The sequence below is a fragment of the Crocodylus siamensis genome, chromosome 7 (genome assembly GCF_052110815.1).
Source record: "Crocodylus siamensis isolate JL-2025a chromosome 7, ASM5211081v1, whole genome shotgun sequence".
NCBI lineage: Eukaryota > Metazoa > Chordata > Crocodylia > Crocodylidae > Crocodylus > Crocodylus siamensis.
In genome coordinates, this window is record NC_143401.1 from 50,027,405 (window position 1) to 50,043,755 (window position 16,351).

Genomic DNA, 16,351 nt, shown 5'->3' on the forward strand with positions numbered 1-16,351 from the left:
CACCTGTGCCCCCAGACCTTTTAAACCACTCCCAAATCCCTGTAGTGCCTAATGACCCAGCTGGGAGTGCTCTGAACCATGTCATTGGTGCCCACATAAATAAGGAGCATTGGATAGTGGTCAGTGGGCTGGAGGAGCTTTGGGATCTTCTCTGCAATGTCCCAGATGTGGGCTCCCTGGAAGCAGCAGACTTCCTGGACTAAGGGGTCAGGGTGGCAGAATGCCCCCTCAGTCCCCCTCAGGATGGAGTCTCCCACAACAAACACCTTACTTTTTGTCCTGGAGAGAGTGGGGGTGGTAGCTGCAGTTGAGCCTGTGTTGCCTGTGGGAGCTGGCAACTCAGCAGGCTCTGCTGGAGCAGCAAGGGGTGTGTACCTGTTGCTAATCTCTGGCAGGGCAGGGGCTTTGGTGCAGTGGGCCTTAGGGCCCTTGACAACCTTGGTCCATGCCCCTGACTGGACAGACTGGACAGAGTGGAAGATTTCGGAGTCGTCCTTTGTCCTGGAGGGAAACGGTTGTCTACCCTCTGGCTCCCAGGGGAGAAGGGCCTGGCAGTAGGAGTCAATCTCCTGCTCACAGTTCCTGATGGCACGCAGTCTCTAGACTGTGGCCTGGAGCTCCTCCAGCTGGTGCGCCAGAGACCCCAAAAGCCTGAAAAAGGGACAGGCAGCCTGCTTAGCTGAGAGCCAGGGGCTCCATCTGTGTGGAGCCCAGAATTATGAGTTGCATCTGGGTGGTAGTCTCTGAGGTGCCTGAGGTGGGGGCCATAGAGCCCGAGGGGACCCGAGGGGTGCAGCACATGCCCATCCATGTCATGCCACTGGTAGGCTGGCTATGGCAGGGACTGTTTACCCTAGGGGGTTTGCAGGCAGGGTCTGGGGCTCTCCTGTGCACCCTCCTGCACGAACTCCATGCTAACTCATGTGCCAGCAGACAAACGCACCTGTTTGCACAGCCTGTTCATGTGGCTCCAGTTGCGTGGCTCCCTGGGGGGCTAGGTGAAGTAGGGCCCTAGGCAGGACTTGACCAAGCCTGGCTCCATGCAACCACCTCCTCCTACTCAGAGAGGGGTTAACCCCTTCCTACCACAGGCCTCACTTGCCTCCAGCTGTGCTGGGAGTTGGCGGGGGGGGGGGCTCTGTGGCTGCAGGGGGGTGTCTGGGGGGCTTCGGGGGAGCAGGGGCATGGCGGGCTTTCACCCGTGCATCTCTCACCACTCCAGAGCCTAACTGGGGCTTTTTTTGCTTCTGGTGGGCCATTTTTGATGTTCTTCTCTTTATTCCATTTTCACCAACACCACACCAATAGCCCCAAAAAGGTTTATTGCAATCTGGTGTATATAGCAATGGCTGTGTACAAAGTGCATCCTTCACCTTTTGGAATGCTCCTTCTGTCTGTGGTGTCTATCTCACCTTGGTTGGGGCTCTAGCCCTCACCATCTCAGTCAAAGGCACCACTAACTCTGTGAAGTGAGGAACAAATTTCCTATAATAATTCGGGCTGGAGGGACAGAAGATATGTGCTATGTTGGATTTGGGCTCATCGCATGCGAAGAGATGTGTTACCAGGAAGAGAGAGGGAAGTAGCATATCAGATAATTATTCAATGCATGTGTAGGGAGACCCAAAGACAAGAAAGAGTGTAGGTTAGTCTGCAAGTGGGTGAGAAAATGCGCTGGATGCTAGTCGGAGTAGCTGAGCCCTTACCCTATCTGATGATGCTGGGATGTGACTGCCAGAGCTACTGACAGTCATAGCCCATGAGAGAAGGAAAAAATAAGTGGCAACATATAGTTTGAGAGGGGTAAGAAAAATTAGAGGTGCCCCACAATGCTGCCCCATTTGGACTAGGGGGAAAGCCTCTGCAGAGAAGTCAGAGGCAGAAGAAGGCCCCAACTGGAGGCCACTGGAAGTAGGAAAAAGAGGATGACAGACAGTAAGGCAGTATTTGAGGACTATCTTATGGATGAGATATTCGCTGGTAAGGCTGAACATCCTCCATCAGATGAAGAAGTAGAACAGTGGAGGTGAATGTTGCACACTTGTGGGAGGATGAGCATTTCCAGTTGGAACAAAGCCAAGAGGAAGGGTTTTGGTATGCATTCCAGGAACATCCAGCTCAGTGAAATAGGGAGGTGCTACAACCAGAGATCATGAAGACAACTGTGTTCCGTGTGCATTGTCCCAGGTGAGGAGGACTATACACTTCCACCAGTGTTTACTTGTAGTCCAGGCCCAGGTGCAAGGGTACATGTGGGGAGTGATGGCAGGGTCTTCATTGTCAGCTGCTCCCTCTGTTGGGTCTGACATAGCAGTAGTGGGGTGGAGGGCTGCAGCATGGGCTGGCAGCATGGGTATGCTCCTCTCCAGCAGGGCCAGCTAGTACTTATAGCCCCAAGCTAGGCAGGTGACTCTAGTTCCCAACTAGGCTGTCTGGATATAGTGATGCTGCTGTGCAGCCACAGACGAGAGGTGCAATCGGATCTGCTGCAGGGCCCATACCGGAGCCTAGGCAGCTGTGTGGTCTCTGTCTGCATCTGGTAGGTGTGCAGCCATGGGGCCACAGATGCAAGGAGGCAGATTCTGCTGCGGATGGCAGCAGGTCACAGACAGGCATCAGTCCTCCCTACCAGACTGCTGCAGTAGGTAGAGGGTTCAGGGGCCACTGTAAGTCAGGGCAGCTTCGGCAGCCCAGCTGGCATGAGGGGCTGGTGTCTCCAGATGCCAAGTGGCCAGGCCTCAGAAGCTTCTGAGGGCAAGCAGCCCTGAGCTGCTGGCCAGGGCAGCTTTTTATACTTCAGGCTCTAGCTCCCTCTGGCTGCAGATATGTGAGGAGCCAGGCAGGGTTATTTTGTCCCAAGTGGCACAATTTGCCCCACAGCAAAGTGCATGTCTGGGCATGTCTGCTGGGCCAAAAGTTCTGACTCAAATTTGCACCACTTCTATTTGAGCTGCTGCAAATGCACGTGCCTTCATGTGTGGATGTGCCAATAAACTGTACAGCAAAAGTACTACCCTGCTGCAGAGTTTTTTACTCCATAGCAGTGCATGGGTAGATGCTGCCTCAGCTGGCTGGGCCATGAGGGTGCTTCAGTCTGGGAGCTTCCTGCAGGTTAGCCCCTCACTGGAGCATCCTCATGCCCCAGCCACCGTTTACAGTATGTTAAACCAGAGGGAGCAGCCCTGGGCTGACAGGCTAACCCCAAGGGCTCCCTCACAGCCTGTGCTGCTCTGACCCAGCTCAACATGCTGCAGTCCTGGGTGCACGTTCATACAGGACACCAAGGAACAATAAACTTTGGAGCAATAAAATCCCAGAGTTTATTGTTTCACACTAATTGCATGTGTAGAGGTATCCACAGGTCATTTCATTTTATTTTTGGAGTTTATAGAAGGGAAAAGCTTTTCTGTTGCAGGCCTCGCTTCCCTTTCTCAAATGCCAGAGGGAAATAAGATGTTACAATGGGCATAAATAAGGTTCATATTCCAGGTCAGAAAAGGTGATATTTCTTGTTTCATCATTTCCAAATAAGTTCTTTTTAGCTTAACTATTCATTGCCCCAAAAGTAGGAAATTCTAAGTTTTTGTTCGACTCAAAGCAATTTCTTTTCCTGGATACTGAGGTGCTGGCATTCAGCTTTATGGAACTTACACAATTTTTTTCCTCTCTTTCAAACAAGATTTATGTAAAATGTAGACAGAATTGGGCAGCAAAAATAATTGTAGCTGAAATGTGAATATTCTTGTTCAGTGGCAATCTTAAAAAAATACAAGGTGCTATAACTGCTTTCAGTACTGTAACAGATGTACTGATTCTTTTTTTGGTTTTGGAGGGTGGTGCTCAAATATAACAGCAACTGTGCTACCAGCCCAGCCAGTATTGCCACTAGCAGCACAGCCACTGATGCTGCCATATGTATTGTTGCCCAAGGCACTTAAGCACCCAGTTACTCCTCTGACTGTGTGTGGTTTTCTTTATATTTAGGTAACACAGAATATTGGACAAAATAATTTATTTGACACAAGTTTCACAAATTTGTTTCCTTTAGTGTAATCTGGGATCTCTTCTCCTTCTGGGAGTTAAAAATGTGCATTAAAAGAAGGCTTGGAACTACACTATTATCATTGCAAGTGAATGAATGATGCACAACAAGTGGACACAGATATTTATATGTCTAACAAATTACTCTGAATACATTGATATTCCAAGCTCTGCTTCTTTCTCTCCCTCTGCTTACTACAAATGATGTATGCCCCCATCCAGTAGCTTACTCTAACCTATATGAATTCATGTTCTTCTCTTCGAAAATTTTAATTCCATATATCTACAAAAATTAAAGCATCAGTGATTATGAATGAATTAAAAAGAAATATGTGCATGTTGTAGAAACAGATGAAGGAAACTGTTTCTTAGAAAAAGATAGTAGATTCATTTATATTACTTATGTTGCAATACTTAAGTCTTTATCCCTGTGTGTGTGGTGGGGAGGCTTGGGAACAAAAATGGAAGATTAACACTTTTTCAGTAAGATTGGGAGAAACATCACAATATGAGAAAACGATATAAAGAACTTGGGTTTACACGCCCCGCCTGTGACTGATCAGATGCCTAGGATGGTGAGGGGAAAGATCAAGAGCTGTTTACATAAGGTAAATGAAAAATTTGACTGGGGCTGTGTATGTTATGATTTTTAAATTAGTTCCCATAGAAAAGGAATTGAAAAGGTGCTGGTGGAAAATTCACTGATGTGTTTGGCCAGTAAGTTGGCCATCAGCTTGTAGGGCAGGGGAAATGGGTGATTATGTTTGGGGACATCTTACAACAAGAAAAGAATTGCATTTACTTTAACTCTGGTGCACCTTCTCTGAAGGATCCTAGGGTAAGAAGGGGAGGTCAGCAGGACAACGGAACGGAGTCATTTTCTCCAACTAGGCATATGTAGGTCTTCTACATAATATGGATTTGGGGAATGATCAGACAAACTTCAAGTGAACTCCCATTTAATAAAAACTGATTAAGGCTGTGAGATATGACCTTTTTCATTTACTGTTTATAAAACATGTGTTTTTGTTTTACCTTTTGAAAACACACTAGACAAAGACTGAGTTTAACAAAATACCTTCTTGACTCCAGATAGTTGGCAGATATTAGGTAAACTTGCACACAACAGGTGTTTGCCCCAGATGTGGCTTGTTAACTCTTACCCAAGCTCTGAGGGAAATAGGAATTTGTTTCCCTTCAGTACAGGAGAAACACAAAGATCTAGGAAACTAGGGTGGAAGAAGCTGTTTTGTTGTGCTAAATTGTGTTGGCTTAAGGACTTTTTATTGTACTAGTGCTTTTAAGTTTGCAGTAATTCCCAATCCCATGAAGGAAGGAAGTTTGGATTTCAACTTGGAATCTGCATGCTTTGCTAAAGAAGGGAGTCAGCCTGTTTGCTGTTCAATATCTTTTTGATCCAATTTACCTGAAGTTCAAAGAAAAAATGTTAAGGAGATGGTTTTACACATTTTGTAGCATAAAATGCAAATCTAATATTTTCTGGGCCCACAATACGTTTTCTTCTTGCTGCCCTTTGTGGTTCAGTTTTTCTTTGGGTGCACATAGAAGTGACAATTTTTGCCTGATCTGGCCATGGAAAGTGGTTTATAGTCATGACCAAATAAAAATGCATGGCTGCAAACAGCTTTAAAAATAGCTGGTCAGGAGAAAATCTGTATCCTCATTGCATGAGGGTTCAGATGAAAATGTTTCAAAAAAGAACATCTTCTATTCATACTACCTTCCAGTCTTGAGCTGTTTTTAGAATAGGAGGGGGAAAGGGAGCAGAGGGAGCTCAGTCTGGGTTTTTTTAAGCCCCTACTGGAGGGTGGGGCAAGTGTATTGGAGCCCCTCCCCCAAGCTGGGGAACCTCTAGAATGAACTCCCTCCCTTCTGTTTTCCCCCTCCCATGCTGAAACAAGGACAGGCTAAGAGAAAGGAGGGGCTGTTGCTAATGGAAACCAGCTGCAGGCTGGCAGCCAGCAGCTACATTTCCACTCTCCTTCCAACTGTGAACTTATGTTTGGTCTGGGGGATCACTGTAACTCAGAACACTTTGTACAAAGCATTCTCATTTACAGTGGGGAGCTGTACTCCTGGCTGCATCATTCGTGAATGACTTAAGGCATAAACATTTTTTTGATTTAGCTGATGGATCAAACTTATCTTAAACTTTCTACTTCACTATCCCATCCTCTTGCTACTTCTGTACTCTAGAGGCCAGAGAATGGGAGAACAGCTTTCATTATAGCTCTCTAAGATGCTCTGATCTTGTCAAGACTTAAAGTAGAATTAGTTCCTGCATAAACTAGGTAGTGTTTGTTTTAAATTAGTGCCAGATCTTGCTTTTTTCCATGGGTAATTTAAAATAAACAATTTGAGCGGAACCTAGTAACTACTCTAGACAGCTAAAAAATACTGTATGTAAATTTAGGAAAAATGTTCAATCATTAAGTCAAACATGCCATAGTTTCTTCATAACTTAACTCTGACAGATTACTTGAAATAATATAAATATGCACCTCTTCCTTTGTTGAATGCTGCCTGGCAGCCACTGGAGCTGGAGCTTCACAAGCAGGATGAAAAATCTTTATTTTAAGCCATTATTTTTTAAGAGCTAGTCTTCTGAGCAATTAGATCGTTGCTGGTCTTTTCCTTTCTCTTCAACTTTTTCAACTCCCTATCTTCTTTTCCTGATGTCTGATGCTTTCAGGACTGTTGAGGAAACAATAAAATGAGTACTCAGTCAATAAAATGATACTCAGTCGGTACAAGGTACTGTGAAGCCAATAGCATTTAATATGAGAGGCAGTGTTGTATAACAGAAACAAACCTAGACCTGGGATTCAAAAAGTATTGATTTTATTCATGGGTCTGCCCATAACCTGACTTGAGTAATGATGTGACTTACCCAAGTTTCCCCAATCCACAGAATAAGGATAAAGGCACTGAAGTTCTTCCTAAAGTTTTTTGAGCACTAATGACAACAATATGTAACTTGGATGCTAGCATGATAAAACGTTATCCACAATACCTTTGTTACCTAGAACAATGTGCAATGTGGGGGAGGAGGGAGGGGGGGAATGACACAAATGGTGTGATATCTTCATTTGATTTGACACAGTGTAATGCCAGATGATGTTTCTCATCCAAAATCAGCAGAAAATTCTGTAAATCCAATTTGGGGATTGAAATTATGAGTGAATATTGTACTAAAGTAAAAGTAAAATTTTCCCTTCGAACTCTCCAGACAACAAAACTGATGCTGAAATTACATTGTTCATCTTTCTCTAGAGTAATTCATCATACTTCTGTAGTCTTACCTAGGTGTAATAGAGACAAACCAAAAATTATGCTTAATTGGAACCCCAGGATAGCTAGATTTACATTATGTTAATGTTTGGAGCTTCCCCCCAAGTGGCCATAACATACTTATATCAGTATCTATAGTGTAGTTGGTTGTTTAGAGAGTATAGTGGCTTACTTGGAAGATAAAGTATTATGCCAGTGCCTCCAGTCCCTTAATTTCTAAGAAGCTCATTTTGGCCCAGTCCCAAATCTTGGTGCTACTGGTTAGGGAGTAATCATATTCATTATATATCTTACTAACCTCCTGCAATAGCATCAAAAAGCAGTAAAGTGTTTAGACTGAGATAAAGAGATCTACCGTGATATGGTCTATTTGCTGTCAAATAAAAAGATGTATGAAAATGCAGTGGTAATGGACTAATGCATATTAATTTGAATAAATATATCCCTTGTCTCTTTGTTATAAGACTGTTTAATCAAACCATTATGCTTGTGTAACAGTTAGATTAGGCTCTCTTACAGTCAGGTCTTTGTCTAGTTGGGCTTATGCTTCAATGTTGCAATAATGGAAGTTCAGTTTGATTGGACCACTCAACCCAAACTTCTGATTGGACTAATCTTGATCCACGGATGAGGTGCAAGGTGACTGGAGAATTCACTCTAAACTCCTGATTGGATGAGCTGCTATCCAGGGTCATGGCCCCTTGAGGGGATAAAAGAAGGCATGTGCTGCAGTCAGAGGAAGAGAAGCACATGGGCACTGAAGAGCTGGGGTGAGCCAATGTCAAATGAGCCCCAGAAGAGCCTGAAGTCATCAGGACAAGGCTAGAGTGAGAGCACGGTGGCAGAGACCGAGGTGCTGCTGCAAGGGCCAGCAGGTTTTGGGAGGCTTAGCAAGACAATGCCTGTCAAGTCCAGATGGTGCTGTCAGCATACCCTTTGTCTGTTATAGGGAAGGGAATTGTATCCCCAGAAGAGCCTTCCCTGAGCTCTTGTAGCCTGCCCATGAGGGGAAGGTGGGGAAAGCCACATGTCCCACACAGGGGAGAGTGCCCCCATTGAATTCTGAGCACTAAAGGGAGACAGATTGCAAGTGGGGATCGCAACACTGCAGGTTGTACAGTGTCACTACAAACAACATTGGGTGAAGCTCATCTAGGAACCAACCTGAGAGTTAAATGTAAGGGTTTCTCACAAATTCCCTCCCCACTTCTCCAGAGACTGCTCCCAAATTTCCAAAAGAAGAGGTGGTTTGGGGTTTCATACTGCTGTAGCAAAGGTATAATAGTTATTAGTATCTAATACTTATTAGTATCATTTTTGGTGTATATATTGATTTTAAGGTCACTTCTACATCCCTTTTCTCCTTATGTAAATAAATTGTATATAGTTAAGTACTGAATGTTGACTGATTGAAGGTTTTGAGGCTGCAGGTATTCTTATGTTACACATGTATAGCAAAACCCCCAGTTTTTTTTTCTTTTAATTTATTTTAAAATGCATTCCTTCCCCTTCCCCAACCATTTCTGACTTTTGCTCTCCCTCTCTATTCCCTAGATAAGTAAGCTAAGATGTAGGATAAGCTTTAACATTTTCATTTTGGTAGCGAGTTTTTGGTTTTGGATATCCACTGTTTTATATTGTATAATTATTAGGTTTGTATTTATTTTTACTGTTGTATATTGTATTATTATCATTTTTGTATTGATTTTTATTGTTTCACATGGACACAGAATGTTTTAGGCCTGTGTTTGTAAGTGAACCAAAGTCATGTCAAGGCTCCATCTTCTGTCCTCTGCCTGGGCATCCCATGTTGCAACAATATGATTCATTGTACCCCTCCCATGTAAATTGGTTCCCCGATGAATGAGAATGATTGATTCAAATACAATGGTAGGAGGCCTCTGCTGAATGGCCTGTAACGACTGGGCCATCACCTCGCATTGATTCATCCAGGAACCACAGACCTCACCCAGGAAAAGAGAGGAGACCAGCATTTGAAAGACAAAAGACCCTGCAGAAGCAGCAACTCTCAGCATTACATACTCCTGAAACTGCACATCCCTGCATGAAGCACACATGCTCAGTATGCCAGGGGCTGACCCTTGCCTGGGCATGCCTCCTGTCGCTAGGGTCACATAAGGTCTGCCCCTATAAAAAGGGGCAGTGAAGACAGACCCAATGGGACGCCCTCTCCATCTGGAACAGCACCATGCCACACCACCTATCCACCCAGAGGCCCTGCCGGCGACCCCCCTCTGGACAACACCTACTGGACAAGGCCCCTCTTCCAACCTGGATAGGTACACCTCCTCCTGCAATTTGGACTCTCTGTCTCTCTCTCTTCTCCTGGACTTCAGTGGACTTCATCCCCTGCACCAAGCCTAACCTCTGCTGCCATTGTGTGTGTGTTGGGGGTGTATGTGCAAGGGAACCAATAAGACATTGTGCCACCATCTCCCCTGTTCAGTAAAACCACTGTCATTTGCAACCCCAAGCTGGGTCATGTTTTAATGAATCCCAGTCCCTTCCCTATCTTAAATTCCAGCCTCGTTCTCTCTCTCTCTCTGGGCTCCAGCTCCCCCTCTCTGCTACTTTCCTGATCTCCTCCCAATTCCATCTCCCCTTTTCTGCCACTTCTCAGCCTCTCCATGATTTCATGCTGTCCCTGATGCCTTTCAGCCTCCCATGCCATCTACAGCCTTTTTCCTGTGACTTTCTGCTACTTTTCTCTGCTTTTGCGCTGCCCTGCTGCCTTTCAGTCTCTTCTGCCACTTTTCTTGAGATTTTTCTGCTGTCCATCTCTCTGTTTTCAGGCTTCCCCCGCGCCTTCTATAGTCATATGTATGTGCCTGAGCTGGTAGCACATGTGTGCGCATGTGTATGCACCTAATTGATTTTTGTGTTTGTATATGTGCAATTGTACACTACACCCTCCTGTCAAACAGCACAATATTGAGATCCTGAGTGTTGGCCTGACCTGAATGTTATTAATGATAGCAGATAAAAATAATACAGGCAAGGCAAACAAAATAAGCTGCCTTGATTCCTATGTCTGCAAGTCCTAGGACTGTCATAGAGGAAAAGTACATCTGGCCAGTACAAGAGCTTTACCCTGTGTTCTTTCTTGAATGTCAGAGGTCAGTAGCCTGGAGGTCAAGAGCTGAGGCCAATCCCTCCAGTGGGGTGGATGAAATGGGCTGGTGGTATGCCTTCTGTCCATGGTGGCCTCAGGTTCCCCCATCTGGGACCCTTTGCTGCTCTGAATTTCCTCCTTTCTTATTTTTTCTCCCCTCTGATGACTCTATCTCTGGGCATCATTGGTCTCCCTGTGGTCATCCCTGTCCATGTTCTGTCCTGTCAGCATATTTCTTTGTTCCAACAAACCCATCAAATGCACACATCTTGATTTGAGCATTTAATGGTCTTCTAATTTGGTCCATCCACCAAAACTGGAAATCCAAAGGGCTCTGCAGGTGGGCACTGTGCCATAATATCACTTATCTTATGTTGTACATGTCTTCAATTTTCCAGCCTGTGTGTCTGCTAGCTTCAAACACAGGGAGCCTTTGAAGGAAGCTGTCACAAACAGGCTTTTAGAAACCAATTAACCATTGCCATTCCCCTGGATCATTTTTCTAATGCAATATATATTTTAACAACAAGCCAATTCCCAAAAGCGAACATCTAAATATAATTTTCTTGCCACATGATTAAGTGAGAGGCAAGAATGTTTTTTGGGTGATATCTTTTATTGGACCAAGTCCATGGTTGAAATAGAGTAGAACAATTAAGTCAAGCAAGTTTTTGAATGCAAGGCATTCTCCACCATAATAATATGTAAGTTTGCAGAAACATTTGCATATATTGTATCAGCATCTTCCTAGGTCATGGCAGTAAGAAGAGACCAGGCATTAAATATTTCTATGTATATTTTGGCATCTCAATCTTGTTATGGTTCTTTAAGTTAACCCTGAATCTAATGAAATTAATAAAATCTATTCAATATTATCTTGATGGACAGATGGAAAATCTATTGAGAAAATAAGGGTGGTGGATTAGCCCACAAAGTGATGTTTTCCATTTTTGTTGAGGGCCTGATCTAAATGACATTTAATTGCAGTTTATTCTCTTTTATTTATTATAATCTGCATTTCTCTCTCTTAATATGTTCATGTGCTACTTAATATAGCCAGTTTGAGAAGAGGCAACAAATTGCTAAAATAGTCTATGAGCAAACAGCTTCACAGTTACCTGATTTAAAAAAAGCATATTTGTTAATAAAATTCATGTTCATGTAGTGCAAAATCCTTGATGTACTGAAGATGATGATGAAATGCTCTTTGAATTTGATAGGGCCAATACATTCATTGTATTTGATAGGAACTATTTGAAAATGAATAAGGCAATAAAATGGAAGTTAAAATCTAGTGAGTATAGTGTAGTTTAAATCAGCAAAATAAGAAATCCATTCATGGCCCAAGACTAAAAGGAATTAAAAATAGAACCTGGATTTCACTCCAACCTATAGGGCCCAATTTGCCATCCTACTTTATTAGCTTGAATTAATTTCAGCAACGTAAATACTGAAATTTAAAAAAAAAGCTAAAACTTTGGGTCCAGACTATGATTTTCCAATTTGTACTGGGTAGAATTGACTTTCATAGTAGCCCAGCTGAAGCTGATGGGCTATTTATGAAGTAAGATGATACTAATCTTGTATAAAAGTATTGGAGACTGTCCTTTGAGCATAACAGGATCTTGAAGCTGTGATATTATTTTAAATAATATTTTGTCAAGATCATCTGGAATCTGTTTTGATTTGAGAACTGGACAAATTGCAATTCATCTGAAGTCACTGGGAGGTTGCCTTTAGTAGGCTTTTGATGAGGTATATATTAATAAAAGGCAGTAAATGTAAGCTGTTTGGATTTTAATAGGAAGGTATACTGAAAGAGATATCTTTTTGAAAATTAATTTAAGTCTGTTCTGTTTGGAAAATAATATTGCTATGTTGGATAAACTTTCTGAAGGACTGTGAAGAAAGAATTATACCATAGCATAATTTAATGAGGAGAACTTTGAATGTTTTAAAGACACAGCAAGAAATCACCTACTAGAGATTCTTTATCTGAATATGAAACTTCAATATCTCTGGAGTTGAAATGAGACTCACCTAACCATCTTAATCAGAACAATGAGGTGGAAGCTAAATTATTGAAAACTCTCCTGGTCAGTGTTGTTAGCACTAACGCACAGCAATTCAGAGTACAACAAATTGCTGTAATGCTTTGGGCCTGGTTTCAAAATGAGAAATGTTTTACATTATGAAGGAGAGGTTATTCTTGGTGTCTCATGTATTTTTATTTATCTTGCCAGCAGCTTTCTGGCATTGTCACTACTTACAGTATCTCTGCCTGATTCCATTCACCACCCTTTCTGTTTGTTTAAAAATATCCTTTTTTTGTCTCTTGTATTTATGAGCCTTAATATATGTATCATTCCCTTAATCGTACTTCAGTGGTGTTAACTTTTTCTTTTCTTTGCTGGAGGGCCTTCCAGAAACTTCCTGAGGAAAAACAAATCAGAGCTGGGAAAGAACATTTTACCTTGGAAAATGTGTGTTTGGCCACCAACTACAGGAATATTAAAACATATATATATTTGTTTTTGCTTAGATGAAGGCGGTTACTTACAGTGTCACTTCTGAATCTCGTAGGCTTAATGAAGAGAACTTAAACTGCAGATTAATAAGTAGCTGATTTATCAATTGTTATACTGAAGTGTCTTTTGCTGCTATATAGCTTTCAGAGAGAAAAATCTAATATTTAGGAGACTTGCAAGCTGTTATGCATTAACTTATACTACTTCTGCTCTAATCTTTCAGTCTAGGTCAAGTATTTCTCCTCAAATTCCCTGCATGTATCTACACTAAAGCTGTGTACCCCAGTGGTCTGAAACAGTTTAAATCATTATTTCATTGCAACCTGCAGTAGAGTTCTTCATGCTCATAGAGCTATTTGAATTAGCAACATTTTTCTACTTTTCTTTCATGTCTGCCTACATGTTTAACTTTTATTTAAGTTTCTGTAGATTTTAGGAAACCATAAGGAAAAATGGTCAATATTAAACAAGTTTTGTTACATTACTTTATAGTCTGTAATTTCTGTGCTATCTAGCATTAGATGGCACTGTTTTCCAAGCTTACTTTTCTTAAGAAATCTGAAGAAACTGGGATCTAAAATGAAGGTTTCAGTGTATTTACCATAGGATTATTTAATTAAAACATGGCAGAGAAAATTAGAAATGTATTGACCACTATCAGTTAGAGCTTATAAGCTTTTCAAATTAATGCCGTTACAGTTTTCAATGAATAAAACATCTTGTTGGTATCGTAGGACTTGAATAAGATACGCTAGAGAGTCAAAAATGACTTGTACTATGTTTCCATAGTTGCTATAGCTGATGGTAATGAACTGATTTATCTGTAGGTGCCCCAAGTAGTGCTCTGATCCCAACTTGGATAATGTAGGAGGTAGAGGGTCTAAAATGGTTACTACAAATTTTTCATACTCTCACTTCCCATGGTTTTCAGTCTGATTTGGCTCTTGATGCAACCTGAGTTGTACTGGTTTATAATTACCTAAAAGCCATTACATCAAGTGAAACAGACTACATCACACTGGCTACTTTGCCTTTCCACTAATGCCTACCTCTCACCCCAAGAAAAGGCGAGAGAAGCTTTAGCCTGGTTACATCAGCTCTATGCCACTTGGCGTTCCTTCACAATGGCTGACTCCCCAGATATCCATTTAAGTCACCTCTAACTCCTCCTTTGGGTTACTGCAGACCAAGGGTGGGTGAAGTCTGGCCTGTGAGTTGGATTGGGACGATGACAGACTACCCAAGCTGCAGCAGCTGGTTTCTACAGAGATCCCTATGACAGTGTGGGGCCAGGACTTCCATGGATACTGGCCCTAGCAGTACTATCAGGGTGTGCAGCTGGGCTGGGAGTTTGGGTATGGGATCTTGTGGCAGTGACAGCATGGTCCAGAACTGGGGCAGAGCTGTGATCCACTGCCTGAATGCCCCAGGCAGGGACATGCATGTAGGCAGTGGATTGTTGCTCTGTCCTAGCTGAGGGACCACATTGTCATCACTGAAAGATCTCAGCTGTGCACCCTGCCAGTGCTGCTGGGGGCAGTCTCCAGGGAAACCCTGGCCGTGCATTGTCAGGACACTGCAGCTACTGTGGTCTCCTTGGAAACTGGCTGCAGCAATGCATGCAGGGGCTGCTGGGAAATGGAGTTGGGCCATCAGCCTGCCATTTTGTTCCCCCCGGCTGTAGTCTGATCTGTATGTGTGTTAATGTGGGTGGACACGAAAAATGACTATGGATAACTGAAAAGCAGCATGTCAATGATATTTGAATTGCATTCAAATGTCAGCATCACTGTTTTCACACTTAAAAAAAAGTTTGTAGTTATCCAAACTCTAAGAGAATATTGGAAATATGAATTGAATTTTACCAGTGCAATGTTGTCTCCAGAAAGATGAATAGCAGCAGAATAAAATCAGGAAAGAAGCCACAAGCTGTGCTGGGAGCAGAGCTGATAGTTGCTGAGATCCATGGGATTGGTTTCTGTCTGGGAATATCATCTATCACAAAGTTTTCAGGTCAGACTGAGAAAAGAAATGGGAAGGGGCTTTCCTGAATACCACATGCACGTGGTTTCAAAATCACATCACCTGCACTACTGGGTGCTAATTTGTGATCTTCCTTTTTATTTTGAATATACTTTATTTGTTATGAAATCACTGGTGAGCATCTGACATCTTGCTTCTCTGAGGTGAACCTGAGAGTTCATATTTCTTTGGATCACAGGATTGGAAGTGACCTACCTCATGGGTCATCTAGTCCAGTGCTTTGGGCACTTGGATTTGTAGTAACACCTAATACTGTTATTAAGAAATCACTAAGTCTTCTGGAAAGTCAACAGACCAATGACTTAATTCATTTATGTTGTTGTGAACATAAACATAGTGGGTATGAAAATCAGTCCAGTGCTTTAAAAAAATCTCTTTAATAAGATGCTTTATATTGAGGTAGTTAAATATTTTTTTTAAATGTTTTCTTTATGTTTATGTGTTTGATTAGGGCAAGCATTACTGAGAAATCAAAGACCATAGCATCATAAACAAGCAGGTATACTGTACTTGATCATAGTATCTGTGACATTTTGCTATAAATCCATTATATTAAAACTTCAGTTTCCTCTTCTTTTTACCATGACATTCATCTTGTGGTAAATACATTTTTATTTATTGAAAGTACCTTTCACAGATGTATTATGATCAGGGATCCGAGTTTTCCGCTTCCCATGGAAAAACGGTAAAATGTGGATTTCCACCCTTACCAGAGTAAAACATGGTATTGTTTACTATGGAAAGCAGGATAACCAAAATGCACTGTTGCAACTTTGGAGCTATTCTTCAGTTTAAAATATTGAATATTAATTTAGATACTGAGATTTTCCTGTTAGAATATATTGTTTTGATGTAGTGTAGTGGGCTATTGGGTGCAAAAACAAGCTGGCAGGAAAAGCCACTTTCCAGAGAACACTTAAGAGTTATTAACACAGTGCAACAGTGGAAAAGACCTGCAGACACAGGAGAAAAACAATAAACAAACAAACAGAAAAAAATCTGTCTGTGGTCAATTTTCAAAATGACTTTTTCTTTCTGTGGGCTCGCAAAATTGTTTGATCAAAGTAGGCCAATATCTTCTCAGCAGCCTGTTAGGGTTGTACAAAATTTCACTTGGTGTTTCATTTCAAAACTCTTTTGATGCATTTCTAGCTCAAAACAGTGAAATCCAGATGAAACAAAGGCCTTTGAAACAGGTTCAAAATGAAACAGGGGCCCTCAAAACATTGCAAAAGTTTCGAAACATTTCAAATTTTGAAGCCAGGCTTACTTGGCTTCAGCACCAGTCCCAGCC